Raw genomic sequence first — 13488 nt, 5'->3', positions numbered from 1 at the left:
ACTTCATGTGCGGTACACAACATAGCATACTGTAGAGCCTATGTCTAAAGCATAGGGGACGACCTTCGTCCTTTCTCTCTCTTCTGCTGTGGTCAGGTCTTGAGTCTTACTCAATACTCACACCTTGTAACACAGCCAAGAACTCCTTCTTTGCTGATCTATTTTGAACTCTTTCAAAATCATGTCAAGGTGTGCGTTCTTTGAAAGTATCATCAGGCGTCTTGATCTATCTCTATAGATCTTGATGCCCAATATGTAAGCAGCTTTATCCAGGTCTTCCTTTGAAAAACTCCTTTCAAACAACCCTTTATGCTTTCCAGAAATTTTACATCATCTCTGATCAACAATATGTCAACAACATATACTCATCAGAAATTCTATAGTGCTCCCACTCACTTCTTTGGAAATACAAGTTTCTCATAAACTTTGTATAAACCCAAAATCTTTGATCATCTCATCAAAGCGTACGTTCCAACTCCGAGATGCTTACTCCAGTCCTTAGAAGGATTGATGGAGCTCTGCATACTTGTTAGCATCTTTCAGGATTGACAAAAAATCTTCTGGTTGTATCACATACAACCTTTCCTCAAGAAAATCGTCGAGGAAACAATGTTTTGATATCCTATCTGCAAGATTTCATAAATAATGCAGTAACTGCTAATACAATTCTAACAGACTCTTAGCATCGCTACGAGTGAGAAAGTCTCATCGTAGTCAACTCCTTGAACTTGTCGGAAAACATCTTAACGACAAGCCGAGCTTTCTTAATGGTGACACTTACCATCATTGTCTGTCTTCCTTTTAAAATCCATCTGCACCCAACAGTCTTACGACCATCAAGTATTTCTTCCAAAGTCTATACTTTGCTTTTATACATGGATCCTCTCTCGGATTTCATGGCCTCGAGCCATTCGTCGGAATTCGGGCCCACCATCGCTTCTCCATAGCTCGTAGGTTCATTGTTGTCTAGCAACATGACTTCCAAGACAGGATTACGCACGACTCTGGAGTAGTTTGCATCCTTGTCGTCCTACGAGGTTTGGTAGTGACTTGATCCAAAGTTTCATGATCACTATCATAAGCTTCCACTTCAATTGAAGTAGGTGCCACAGGAACAACTTCCTGTGCCCTGCTACACACTAGTTGAAGTCATGGTTCAATAACCTCATCAAGTCTCCACCATCCTCCCACTCAATTCTTTCGAGAGAAACTTTTCCTCGAGAAAGGACTCATTTCTAGAAGCAATTACTTTTGCTTCCAGATCTGAAATAGGAGGTATACCCAACTGTTTTGGGTATTCTATGAAGATGCATTTATCCGCTTTGGGTTCGAGCTTATTAGCCTGAAAAAAATTTCACATAAGCATCGCAGCCCCAAACTTTTAAGAAACGACAACTTAGGTTTCTCTAAACGGTGTCGTCTCAACGGAATTGCGTTGTGCCCTATTTAAAGTGAATGCGGTTGTCTCTAATGCCTAACCCATAAACGATAGTGGTAATTCGATAAGAGACATCATGGTATGCACCATATCCAATAGGGTGCAGTTATGATGTTCGGACATACCATCACATGTGGTGTTCCAGGCGGTATTAATTGTGAAACACTTTCCACAATGTCTTAATTGTGTGCCAAACTCGTAACTCAGATATCTCTATGATCACATCATAGACATTTTATCCTCTTGTCACGACGATCTTCAACTTCACTCTGAAATTACTTGACCCTTTCAATAATTCAGACTTGTGTTTCATCAAGTAAATACACTCAGCATCTACTCAAATCATCTGTGAAGTAAGAACATAACGATATCCACTGCATGCCTCAGCACTCATTGGACTGCACACATCAAATGTATTACTTCCAACAAGTTGCTCTCTTGTTCCATCTTACTGAAAACGAGGCCTTTCAGTCATCTTGCCCATGTGGTATGATTTGCATGTCTCAAGTGATTCAAAATCAAGTGAGTCCAAACGATCCATCTGCATGGAGTTTCTTCATGCATATATACCAATAGACATGGTTCGCATGTCTCAATCTTTTCAAAAACGAGTGAGTCCAAAGATCCATCTACATGGAGCTTCTTCATGCGTTCTATAACAATATGACTCAAATGGCAGTGCCACAAGTATGTGGTACTATCATCACTATTTTATATCTTTTGGCACGAACATGTGTATCACTGCGATCGAGATTCATTTTAGGTGCAAGACCATTGAAGGTATTATTCAAATAAACAGAGTAACCATTATTCTCCTTAAATGAATAACCGTATTGCGATAAACATAATCCAATCATGTTTATGCTCAACGCAAACACCAAATAACAATTATTTAGGTTTAACACCAATCTTGACGGTAGAGGGAGCATGCGATGCTTGATCACATCAACCTTGGAAACACTTCCAACACATATCGTCATCTCACCTTTAGCTAGTCTCTGTTTATTCCGCAGCTTTTATTTCGAGTTACTAACACTTAGCAACCGAACCGGTATCTAATACCCTGGTGCTGCTAGGAGTACTAGTAAAGTACACATTCATATAATGTATATCCAATATACTTCGGTCGCCCTTGCCTGCCTTCTCATCTACCAAGTATCTAGGGCAGTTTTGCTTCAGTGACCGTTTCCCTCATTACAGAAGCACTTGGTCTCGGGTTTGGGTTCAACCTTGGGATTCTTCACTAGAGCAGCAAATGATTTGCTGTTTCATGAAGTATCCCTTTTGCCCTTGCCCTTCTTGAAACTAGTGGTTTTATTAACCATCAACAATTGATGCTCATATTTGATTTCTACTTTCGCGGTGTCAAACATCGCGAATAGCTCAAGGATCATCATATCTATCCCTGATATGTTATAGTTCATCACGAAGCTCTAATAGCTTGGTGGCAGTGACTATGGAGAACCATCACTATCTCATCTGGAAGATTAACTCCCACTCGATTCAAGCGATTGTGGTACTCAGACAATCTGAGCACATGCTCAACGATTGAGCTTTTCTCCCTTAGTTTGCAGGCTTAAGAAACTTGTCAAAGGTCTCATACCTCTTGACGTGGGCACTAGTCTAAAATCCCAATTTCAGTCTTCGGAACATCCCATATGTTCTGCGACGTTTCAAAACGTCTTTGGTGCCACAATTCTAAACCGTTAGCATTACGCACTGAACTATCACGTAGTCATCAAAGCGTGTATGTCAGATGTTTCACAACATCTACAGACGACGCTGAGGTTCAGCACACCGAGCGGTGCATTAAGGACATAAGCCTTCTGTGCAGCAATGAGGACAATCCTCAGTTTACGGACCCAGTCCGCATAATTGCTACTATCAACTTTCAACTAAATTTTCTCTAGGAACATATCTTAAACAGTAGAACTAAAGCGCAAGCTATGACATAATTTGCAAAGACCTTTTGACTATGTTCATGGTAATTAAGTTCATCTGATTAATGAACTCCCACTCAGATAGACATCCCTCTAGTCATCTAAGTGATACATGATCCGAGTCAAACTAGGCCGTGTCCGATCATCACGTGAGACGGACTAGTCATCATCTGTGAACATCTCCATGTTGATCGTATCTACTATATGACTCATGTTCGACCTTTCGGTCTCTTGTGTTCCGAGGCCATGTCTGTACATGCTAGGCTCGTCAAGTCGACCTAAGTGTTTCGCATGTGTTCTGAGGCCATGTCTGTACATGCTAGGCTCGTCAACACCCGTTGTATTCGAACGTTAGAATCTATCACACCCGATCATCACGTGATGCTTCGAAACAACGAACCTTCGCAACGGTGCATAGTTAGGGGGAACACGTCTCTTGAAATTTTAGTGAGGGATCATCTTATTTATGCTACCGTCGTTCTAAGCAAATAAGATGTAAACATGATAAACATCACATGCAAATCATAAAGTGACGTGATATGGCCAATATCATCTTGCGCCTTTGATCTCCATCTTCGAGGCGCGGCATGATCACCTTCGTCACCGGCATGACACCATGATCTCCATCATCATGATCTCCATCATCGTGTCTTCATGAAGTTGTCTCGCCAACTATTACTTCTACTACTATGGCTAACGGTTAGCAATAAAGTAAAGTAATTACATGGCGTTTTCATTGACACGCAGGTCATACAATAAATTAAGACAACTCCTATGGCTCCTGCCGGTTGTCATACTCATCGACATGCAAGTCGTGATTCCTATTACAAGAACATGATCAACCTCATACATCACATATATCATTCATCACATCCTTTTGGCCATATCACATCACATAGCATACCCTGCAAAAACAAGTTAGACGTCCTCTAATTGTTGTTGCATGTTTTACGTGGCTGCTATGGGTTTCTAGCAAGAACGTTTCTTACCTACGCAAAAGCCACAACGTGATATGCCAATTTGTATTTACCCTTCATAAGGACCCTTTTCATCGAATCCGATCCGACTAAAGTGGGAGAGACAGACACCCGCTAGCCACCTTATGCAACTAGTGCATGTCAGTCGGTGGAACCTGTCTCACGTAAGTGTACGTGTAAGGTCGGTCCGGGCCGCTTCATCCCACGATGCCGCCGAATCAAGATAAGACTAGTAACGGCAAGTAAATTGACAAAATTGACGCCCACAACTACTTTGTGTTCTACTCGTGCATAGAAACTACGCATAGACCTAGCTCATGATGCCGCTGTTGGGGAACGTAGCAGAAATTCAAAATTTTCTACGCATCATCAAGATCAATCTATGGAGTTTACTAGCAACGAGAGGGAAGGGGAGTGCATCTACATACCCTTGTAGATCACGATGCGGAAGCGTTGCAAGAACGCGGATGAAGGAGTCGTACTCGTAGCGATTCAGATCGCGGTTGATTCCGATCTAAGCGCCGAAGCACGGCGCCTCCGCGTTCAACACACGTGCAGCCCGATGACGTCTCCCACGCCTTGATCCAGCAAAGAGAGAGGGAGAGGTTGGGGAAGACTCCGTCCAGCAGCAGCACGACGGCATGGTGGTGATGGAGGAGCGTGGCAATCCTGCAGGGCTTCGCCAAGCACCGCGGGAGAGGAGGAGGGAGAGAGCTAGGGCTGCGCCAAGAGAGAGATCATCTCGTGTGTTTGCAGCCCCAAATTCCTCAAGTATATATAGGGGAAGGGGAGGGGCTGCGCCCCCATCTAGGGTTCCCTCCCCAGGGGTGGCGGCAGCCCCCAAAACCCATCTAGGGTGCGGCCAAGGGGAAAAGAGAGGGGGGGCGCCACTAGGGTGGGCCTTAAGGCCCATCTGGACCTAGGGTTTGCCCCCTCCCACTCTCCCTGCACCTTGGGCCTTGGTGGGGGGTGCACCAGCCCACCTGGAGCTGGTCCCCTCCCACACTTGGCCCACGCAGCCTTCTGGGGCTGGTGGCCCCACCTGGTGGACCCCCGGGACCCTCCCGGTGGTCCCGGTACATTACCGATATCAACGACATCCAATGTCCATGGTTAGGAAACCGTAACCATCTATTGATCAACGAGCTAGTCAACTAGAGGCTTACTAGGGACATGGTGTTGTCGATGTATCCACACATGTACCTGAGTTTCCTATCAATACAATTTTAGCATGGATAATAAACGATTATCATGAACAAGGAAATATAATAATAACCAATTTATTATTGCCTCTAGGGCATATTTCCAACACGCCGGACACCAGATTAATACCGCTTTCTTTATCCAATCCTGTATAGGGAAGGAACATTCGGTATCTTTTCAAAAGATGCTCGAATAGAGGGTGTTCGAAGATTGAGTACTTACCGAAGTGTACAGATGATTGCTGTCAAGGCCAACATCTTCTGTTGTGTCCGGCCATTGCTCTCGTTCCCCGCAATATAATTTCCACATTCCTTCGTGCGTGGCGCCGAAGAAGTGCTGAAGAGTCTGTCGCCCTTCCGGATTAAACTCCCACATACGGAGAGGCTGCCGCTGGCATGGCAGGGTCCGGCGGACTAGCATTAATTGAACGACGTTCATAAGATCAATGCCCCTCTCGATAAGGCTTCGGAGGTGACTTTGCAGAGTCTGCATTTCGTTGACGGATCCCCAGTCCAATCCTTTATTGATCCATGAAGCTAGCTGAATTGGAGGGCCAGGTCGGAACGCAGGCGTAGCCGCCCACCTAGAGCCCCGCGGCTCGTTGATATAAACCCACCCCTGCGGCCACATGCCGGTAGACTCGGCGAAGGAACCTTCAAACCAAACCGCGCCAGCAAGCTTGCCTATTGTGGCGCTGCCGAATTCTGCCTGTTCCCCATCTGTCACCTCCGGCCTCACGTCGAAAGTCTTGAGACACAAACCGAAGTGCGGAGGAGTCCGGAGGAAGGCCTCACACGTAACAATAAATGTCTAGATGAGAAGAATAGAGTCCGGGGCTAGATCGTGAAAATCTAGCCCATATTAGAACATGAGCCCCCGGACGAAGGGGTTGACCGCGAACCCTAACCCATGGAGGAAGTGGGACACAAATACTACCCTCTCGCAGGATCTTGGGGTAGGTATAACCTTCCTTGTGCAGGAAGCCGATGAAGGATTTCTGGGGTCAGATACCTCGCTGAGCGGAGGTTCGCAATATCCGCCTCTGTGACAGAGGAAGCCACCCACCGGCCTTGACGGTTGGATCCGGACATTATTAGGGCTGGTGGAGATTGGAATCCGAGTGTTGGAATTTGGGGTTAAGGAAGAAGCAAGCGCAAAGGAAGAAGACGAGTCTGGGCCCCTATATAAAGACCCCAAATACTGAGCGCCTCCACCTGGGTCTCTAAACTTACCTATCCCCAGAGAGTTGTGCCCAGGGGACGGTTGGGTTACCCACTCCTGCATTAATGAAAATCCCGTAAATAAGGGGACACGATCTCTGCTTTGACAAGACGTGCCAATAAAACCACGCCCCGAGACGTGGCGCGGATCACTAGCCAACGGTTGGAAATAGTAACCGGGCGGCATGATACGATGTCATGAATAGTTATCAGCAAGTTGGACTCGTGGGATATTGTATTCTCTGCAATTATATGCACAGGTCCAGATATACTTACTACATCCGAAGACTATTCTGGAGTTCGGAAGGAGGGAACCCGCCTTGCAATGCCGAAGACAAATCTGCGCGCCAGACTCCTCGTCATTGAAGCCAGGTTCAGGGGCTACTGAAGGAGTCCTGGACTAAGGGGTCCTCGGGCGTCCGACCTGTTATCCATGGGTCGGACTGATGGGCTGAGAAGACATGAAGGCCGAAGACTGTACCCGTGTCCGGATTGGACTCTACTTGGCGTGGAAGGCAAGCTTGGTGACCCAAGATTCCTTCTTATGTAACCGACTCTATGTAAACCCTAGATCCCCCTGGTGTCTATATAAACCGGAGGGGTTAGTCCGGAAAGGACACACACATTGTCATAGTCATATAGGCTAGACTTCTAGGGTTTAGCCATCACGATCTCGTGGTAGATCAACTCTTGTAATACACATATTCATCAAGATCAATTAAGCAGGAAGTAGGGTATTACCTGTAACACTCCAAAAATTTTGATTTGGCTTTTTTTCTTTATTTGATTTAAAGGAGGTTATTTGAATTTTTCTAAAAGAGGGACTCTCCTTCTCAATTTTTTTGACAAATATTCTCTTTAAAAGGGTCCTTCTCAATATTGATTTGTGGTCTTGAGGGTTTTTCATCTTGTGTTGACTCAACACAAATATTTTCCTTGGGAAAGTTTTTGAAATCCTTGCTTTTAGAAATAACCCTATGACTTATGGTTTGATCCTTCCTCATTCAAAAACTTCTTTTCTTGCCATGACCTAAGTTGAAAATTTTCTTCCAAAACCCCTCCCTCCACTTTGGGTCAAGCCAAGCATCCTATTCCAGCAAGTCTCAAACCCTTTTAAATTTTATTCCTATTTATTTTATCCTCAAAACAATTTCTGTCTTTTATTTTGAACCTTGGTGATTTACAAAGGAACCACCAGATCCCTTTTGAGTTTTGGTTCCAAACAAACTCCTCTGACTAGTCCTTAGTACCCTCAACCTAGATCCATCAAGATCCACTGGTCCACAGTTCAAATTTTTCAAATTCTGCTTGCTGCAAGTTTGGACCAGATTTGCCATTTTTGGTGAAATTCATTATCTTTCTTCCCCAAAAATTCTGAGAAAAATCAGGCAGCCTCCAGATGCATCAAGAGACCTCTCCACCAAAGATCAACTCCAGAAAAAAATTCCACGTGCTTGAAACATATCGTCGAACACCTGGCGTGCACTGTTTCTGTCAAAATTCAGAGTTCAGTGTTTCAGTTCAGTCGTCAGTGTCGTTTTCGTCACTCGGCAGCGTCAATCTCGCCAGTACCCTCGTTGGCTCGTTGCTCACTGCTCCTCCTTCTTATCCATCGCGCCGCACGGTCACCTGGACGGTTGCGAGCGTCGGCGGTGAGCTGGCAGAGGTGCATCGCCCCCGTGAGCGGCGACAGCAGCACTTGCTGTGGCTGCCAGAGAGGCGCAGCGAGGGACGGCGCCGTCCAGCACCGCCCACACCACCAGAAGCCTACGCGTGGCCGTCTTCTTCCCCGTGCGTGCTGCAGCACAGTCGCCGTGGCCTGAGAGGCGCAGAGCGCGCTCTCTGCCGCCGACGAGCCCGTGAGGCCGTTCCGTCGAAGACCTGGAGTATCGCCCAAGTCTGGCCAAGTTTAGCTACGGGATGAAGCCAGTGATCCAATCCGCAGCTGTCCCGACCCCTAAAAACCCGTTCGACCACTGCCTCGCCGTAATCATCACCGGAGCTATCCCGTTTTCGGCAACCGCCTCGGGCCGGCTATAAATAGCGACCCCGAGCTCACCTTCGACCCAGCACCACCCCTACACCTCACCAGAGCCGCGCCCAGCCACTAGGAGGACCTCGAGGAGGCCTTCGTCCCCGACTCCGGCCGCCCCGATCCGCTTCGGGCTCCGGCACGATTCTCTCCGGTGAGGGCACCCCCGCCTCCCAAACCTTGCCAGTAGCCTCCTAGTGCTCCCACTCTTCTGACCCTAGCCTCAATTTGGCGTCTGCAGCCCTCCTCGGCAAGATCCACCACCGCCCGAACCACCGTCCGCCGGAGTGGAGGCCGCCGCCGACGTGGTGCCCGCCGACGACCAACTCCACCACCCACAGATGCGGGAGAGCTCAGTGAGTCCGTAGGTACCCTCCTTTCCCCCTACTTCGCCGTGGATCGACGCCGGCGACCGCCGCGGTCCTCGGGCGCCGGTGTGCTATTTTTCAAAGTTTTAAACCTGACGGGTGGGACCCCCTCGTCAGCCTCTCCCCTTCTTATTCGAACCGTTTTCTGAAAACGCCTTCGGGCAAAATACGTGTTCCTTTGGGGTTGGCGTATTTCTAACCGAAAAGTTTTCTGTTTTTATAAACTAACCCCTGGAAACTTTCTGTTTCATCACAGATTAGTCCCTGGACTAAAACCTTTATAACTTTTAAACAAAAGATGATTTTGAGTTGATTCTTTTTCTGTCATCTTTGTTTTTCTGTCTTTTTTTTGAAAAATATTTGGAACAACTTTTATGCACACTCGGTATTTACGTTAGTATGCGATTTCTTTATACTGTAGATACCGGAGGAGGTGACGGAACCGCGAACTTCGCCGAGCTAGACTCCGACTACTCTGAACCAGGCAAGCATGTTTGAACCTTTGATATGATGAGTGTTTTGCATGTTTGCTTGAATAGTTAGTGCATGGCATGTTTCCATGAGCATCAGTGAATGTTATATTGCATGCAAGGCAACTACCAGTATGCTTCAAAACTTGGTGTGATCTCTTGATAGGAGATGACGTGATCATGTGGTGACATGAAAGGTGGTAAGATGGTATTGTTGAAGCATGCCAGTCTTATGTCAACCGTTAAACTCCAGTGTTAACATGGATCAAGCCACGTTACCGTCCGTCCCCTTTTCGTGCTGCCACATGTTTTCTGCAAAGAAAACGGTTTAGTAAGTTGCAAACCTCTTTCCTTGTACACACCAAATAGAGGGGCCGTGATGAGGGTTCCATGGCCCTGGATTAAAGCCCGTCATCCGGTCAGGGGGCATGGGTGTTTCCGGTTGGGACCGAGAGGGGGGCACCCCTTAGAGCGCGCGATATGAATTTGATCCCATGCTACGCGAGGTTGTAGCCTCCCCGTCTTAAGGTTTTTCTTGAACGTTTCTTAGGGTGATTCCTGGCAGCGGAATGTGGAATGGGTGTGTACTGGTTAGATGTGTTTCTCCTAAAATACCATAAACGGAACTAGTCCTTTGAGACTACTGAAATCCGTTGGTTGTGGTTAAAAAGTACAAACTCTGCAGAGTCAAAACCCATCCGAGTAACCGTGTCCATGGTCAAGGATCTTGGTCAACATATCCATATCAGTATCAGTATCAGTCTCAACGTCCGTCTCAGCTTCAGTCTCTGTGTCAGCCTCTGTGAAAATCCCGGTGAACAAACATGAGTGGTAACCTAGGTTGAATGTTATTCCTGTGGATGGACTAACCAGTTTATTATTACGTACATGAGTATTTCCTTGAGATGATTTAAATTCATGAGCTACTTGAATTCGAATAATGAAATATAAGCCCTTTATGTGATGTCGCTCAGACGTCCGACTGTGGCACTCTTGTTATTTACTTTTGATATAAGCCCTTTATGTGATGTCGCTCAGACGTCCGACTATGGCACTCTTGTTATTTACTTTTGATATAAGCCCTTTATGTGATGTCGCTCAGACGTCCGACTGTGGCACTCTTGTTATTTACTTTTGATATAAGCCCTTTATGTGATGTCGCTCAGACGTCCGACTATGGCACCTTGTTATTTACTTTTGATATAAGCCCTTTATGTGATGTCGCTCAGACGTCCGACCGTGGCACGCACTGTCGTTTATATTCCAATATAAGCCCTTTATGTGGTGTCGCCCTGACGCCCGACTGCGGCATTGTTAATTTATTTTTACCTTTCGAGGCGTCACTTCAGACACCCGATCGGTCTTCAGTTATTTCATTGGGATTTCGGGAGGACTACCGCCTGACTTCCTTTTTATTTATCATGCAGTGCAAATTTTATTATCTGAGTGCGCATTACTAATCTGCTCATGTGCATCATGTTTGCATTTGTTATATCTTATGTCCAAACTGTCTTGCGAGTACTTTCAAAGTACTCGCCTGGCTTGTTGATTTGGCCAGATGTTGACGAAGGCGATCTTATGGATGAAGAGTTCGATAGCGAGTCCGACACCTAGAGGAGTCCCAGTCAGTCCCATGCGATCCTGGAATTGGTCACTTGTATTATATACGCTTCCGCTACCCAGAATAAAAGTCATCGAGCCTCACTCCGGCGCTCGATGAGTTGTAAGATTTAGGAGTCATGTCACCCACTTCACTGTGACATATCCACCACCACTTTTATTGCGAGTCAGTAGTTATGCCACCATACCTCTTTGTGTCATATCCGCCTTTATGTATAATATCGGCGTACTTGTAATAAATTGTTGAGCAGCCTCAGCTCAACCCTGTATAATATTTAGTACTTCTGGATTTCTGTATCAAGGATTTGTCTACCAGTAAGAAGGATTCTTCTATACTGGTTTGATATAAGGGTCGGTTCCTCAATAAATGTTTTATTGGAAAACCGGTCCTGACATTACCTCCATAGAGGGGGCCCGAACCTGGGTAAACATCGTGTCCCCCGTTTCCTGTTACCATTGATCCTAGACGCACAGTTCGGGACACCTTACCCGAGATCAGCCGGTTTTGACACCGACACCGGCCACGTTCGAAACGGGATCCTGTTCATCGGGAGGGGTCTGGCGTACCGCAAAACGGAGGAAAAGGACCTCCTACGATCGAAACAGGGGTCCTGTTGATCGGGAGGGGTGTGGCGTACCGCAAAACGGAGGAAATGGACTTTTGTTGGAGCGCTATGGTCGAAACGGAGGTCCTATTCATCGGGAGGGGTGTGGCGTACCGCAAAATGGGACTCCACGGGATACTATTCATCTCCACCGTCGACCCCCTCCAGCCTCCACGGGCTACTGTTCATCCACCGTCGACCTCCTCCAGCCTCCACCTGCGACTGTTTATCCACGGGCTCCTGTTCATCCAACCTCCACCGCACGCTACTCCACCGGCTACTGTTCAACCAGCCCTCTCCATGGGCTCCTGTTCAACCACCCCTCCACGGGCTACTGTTCATCCAGCCCTCCACCTTCTACTGTTCATCCAGCTGTCGGAGTAAATAGCCACGGGTAGCCTAACCGACTCCTCTTGGCTTCTCAAGAAATTATCAGGCCATTTGAGCCTTCAAGCATTCGAAGCACGGGGCCGCCTTCCCCCGGCCGGCTATCCCAGGGGCCGACTCTCAGAAGGCGACCCAGTCCCAGAAACCTTCCCCAAGAAAGCTACGAAATGGCCGACTCCAGGAAGCCGGCTCCAAAAGGACCGACTCCCAAAAGCCGGCCATGAAGAACGCAGACTCCAAGAAGCCGGCCAAGATCGCACCCACCAAGACTGTGCCCACATAACGGTGACAAGACGGGGCGTGGTCGTAGTACGGCCCACTACCCCCGAATCCCAAAGCAGGCATGGCCACAGGACGCCGTACGGGTCAGCCATCTCCCGTCCGGCTCGGCACTGTAGCCATGTTGGCCTCAACGTCATCCACGACAGACGCCAGTACGGCCCGCGGGCGGCGGGCCCCTTTAGCCAGAGAGACGCTCGAAGGCAGCCCGGCCTCCCCTAGTCGGCCAGGGGCGTAGCCGGCCCCCAGAAGCCGGCTACCCCCCTCCCTCGAAACATGTGCCACATTAAGGAGACAAGACGAGGTAAGGCTACAGTGAGAGCCCACAAGGCGGCACACTGTAGCCACGCTTACCTCGACGAAGCCCTCGTCATTAGGGGCGAGGCTATAGTAACCAGCCGCCGACAAGACCCCCAAGCGGTGGGGCCGGCCTGTCAGCCAAGAGGCTGGCAGCCGGCGGGACCCACCAGTCGGCGAGCCCCAATGGCCGGCGGAGAAGCCGGCGAACACAGACACTGATGGCTGGGACCCGCGCCTAGCCGGATTACAATTGTACCCCCGGGGGTAGGCCTATATAAACCCCCCGGGGCACCCATGCAAAGGGTTGGTCTCATAGAGTTACACACACACCATATAGAGAGGAAAGCGAGAGCTAGCCTTGCTCTTCTTCTCCCTCGAATCCAACAGCTCAAGGAGCGCTTGTAGCTACTCGTTTTGATCTAGTGATCATGCGGAGACCCCGCAGAGTAGGACTAGGGGTGTTATCTCCACGGAGATCCCCGAACCTGGGTAAGATTCGCCGGCGTGCATGTCTTCGCCTCATCCCGTTTCCAGGCACCGGCGACGTCTTACTGGCTCCCACAATGATAAGCCACCCGTTGGCATATGTCGCACCTACCACCAGACATTTGGCGCCCACCATGGGGCCAGGTGCACCGTCGTCCGGAGA

The sequence above is a fragment of the Triticum aestivum genome, chromosome 2D (genome assembly GCF_018294505.1).
Source record: "Triticum aestivum cultivar Chinese Spring chromosome 2D, IWGSC CS RefSeq v2.1, whole genome shotgun sequence".
Lineage (NCBI taxonomy): Eukaryota > Viridiplantae > Streptophyta > Magnoliopsida > Poales > Poaceae > Triticum > Triticum aestivum.
The sequence above is the reverse complement of the archived record's forward strand: the minus strand, read 5'-3'. Positions refer to the sequence as shown.